A 2500-nucleotide genomic window follows, 5' to 3' on the forward strand; every position below is an offset into this window, starting at 1 on the left:
TTATATTTTTTTCAGGCAGGTAAAAAGGTAAGGCGAGAGAGAGAGAGAGAGAGAGAGAGAGAGAGAGAGAGAGAGAGAGAGAGAGAGAGAGAGAGAGAGAGAGAGAGAGAGAGAGAGAGAGAGAGAGAGAGAGAGAGAGAGAGAGAGAGAGAGAGAGAGAGAGAGAGAGAGAGAGAGAGAGAGAGAGAGAGAGAGAGAAGTAATTAAGACCAAGTTCAGCGGCCAGTCTGTGGGTAGCAAGGAGTGGTGGAGTGGAGTGAAGGAACAGGAAGGCCTCTCAGCTGACAAGGCCATCCCCCCCCCCTCGTCAGGCCAGATGAATCAGTGGCTATGCGCGACAAAGACAAGGCGGAGCTACTGGCAGCCCACTTCTCTTCCAAAATATCAGTACCGGACCCCCTTCGCGCCCCCCCGAAGCAGCCGTCCCTCACCAGGGCCTCTCTGGAGAGTCTCACTGTCATCACAAAGGAGGTAAAAAATCTACTGCTGCAAACAGACCCCAAGATGGCCCTAGGGCCTGATAACATCAGCCCTCACCTGCTAAGAAGATGCACTGGCCAGCTCGCCCTACCACTTACCACCATCTTCAATAACATCTATTCCACCTCCAAGTGGCCCACACTTTGGAAGAAAGCAAGAGTGGTGGCCATATACAAGAAAAACGGCAAACAGGACCCAAAGAACTACCGCCCAGTATCCCTCCTCTCCACTGTTGGGAAAATCTTGGAGTCCCTTATAACAACCAAGCTCACGGCCTTCCTCGATGTCCACCATCTCCTCAACTCCAAGCAATTCGGCTTCCGGCAGGGAAAATCTGCTGCAGATCTGCTGCTCCTTCACTATGCCTAATGGAGCCACTCGCTGGACAGGGGACTTGACACCTTCGTCGTGGCTCTTGACATAGCCGGAGCCTTCGACAGGGTTTGGCACCAAGGTCTCATCGCCAAGCTGAAGAGCTTAGGTGTGCGAGGCGCCCTCCTGCAACTCATTGGGGTCTACCTCCATGACAGGGCATTACAGGTGGTGATAAACGGCCACACCTCAAGCCAGCGGTCAATGCAAGCGTGCCCCAGGGCAGCGTACTCGAGCCTCTACTGTGGAATGTTTATTTCAATGACATTCTCCAGCTCATCCCAGAGGCCCAGGCGTACGCTGACGACTGTACCCTTGCCTTCACCAGCGACAGACAGTACTGGCAAGGCACAGTTTGTCGTATCAACATGGCACTCGACAAAATTGTCGCCTGGAGCAGCTGCTGGCAAGTCACCCTGGCTTCTGACAAAACCCAAGCAATGGTTAAATCCCGCAGGCGAGACATCAACAATCTAGCCGTGCCGGGGATGCAACTGGAGGGGAAAACGCTACCCCTTCAAGACTCCATTTCTATTCTCGGAGTGGAGTTCGACGCGGGACTCTCCTTCACTAACCATGCTAAGAAAATAACAAAAAATGCAGCATGGAAACTCAGCTGTGTACGGCGCATCTCCCATCTACTTGACGCCAAAGGGGCTGAGGTGCTCTACAAGGCACAAGTACGTCCCCTCATGGAGTACTCCCCCCTCGCCTGGTCCTCCTGCCCTCCATCCTACCTTGCAACGCTGGATCGTGTCCGGGTCAGAGCCCAGCGTCTGATACAGCGCGCAGGTCCTCAGCACGCGTAAGGCTCCCTGCAACCTCTCCAGGAGCGCAGAGATGTGGCAGGCCTGTGTGTAATGTTCAAGGCACACAATAAACACACCCCACCTGGCAGCTTTCAAGCTCCTCGCGCCCCTAAGCCCCATACACTTCACCCGAGCAGCACACCATATGCAGGAACAAGTGGCTGTACCCTTCTCTAGAACAGAACACCACTTCCGCTCCTTCGAGCCCCGTTACAGCCGCCTGTGGAGCCAGCTTGTTCACCACACCGACCTCCACCATCGCGCGTCACTTCAAGATTTCAAGCGGGAGGTGAACAGCTGGCTTAGGACCTCTAGGTGCCATGACGGGCTGGGGCCGACTACTATCCAGGCCCCTCAAGAGAGCCTACCGGCGCTATAGGCGTACACGTGAAAAAAAAAAAAAAAAAAAAAATATATATATATATATATATATATATATATATATATATATATATATATATATATGTATATATATATATATATATATATATATATATATATATATATAGCTATAGATAGATAAAGCTTAAAACCTTAAACTTGAGCACAATCTTTTGTAAACCTTGTTTAAATAAGAGAGAGAGAGAGAGAGAGAGAGAGAGAGAGAGAGAGAGAGAGAGAGAGAGAGAGAGAGAGAGAGAGAGAGAGAGAGAGAGAGAGAGAGAGAGAGAGAGAGAGAGAGAGAGAGAGAGAGAGATTGATATTTTATATTTCTATAAGTGTTTTTTTGTTTCCTTTTCACAAATTTTTTCCATTTTTTTCTGCAGTTCTTTCTTCTTCCTCGTTTTCTTCCCTTCGTTATGTCTCCTCCATTGGTCTTGCTCTGATGTATTGTCTGA

General features: G+C 49.9%; 1 protein-coding gene across 1 annotated transcript in view; it reads left to right on the forward strand.

The window, feature by feature from the left end:
* LOC127000982 (probable cyclin-dependent serine/threonine-protein kinase DDB_G0292550) overlaps positions 1–2500 on the forward strand; it is a gene marked incomplete at its 3' end in the record, with an annotated part of 23165 nt that overhangs the window by 17402 nt on the left and 3263 nt on the right. The gene's annotated exons all lie outside the window — the stretch shown is intronic.

This window comes from Eriocheir sinensis, chromosome 19 (genome assembly GCF_024679095.1).
Source record: "Eriocheir sinensis breed Jianghai 21 chromosome 19, ASM2467909v1, whole genome shotgun sequence".
In the NCBI taxonomy this organism is placed as follows: Eukaryota; Metazoa; Arthropoda; class Malacostraca; order Decapoda; family Varunidae; genus Eriocheir; species Eriocheir sinensis.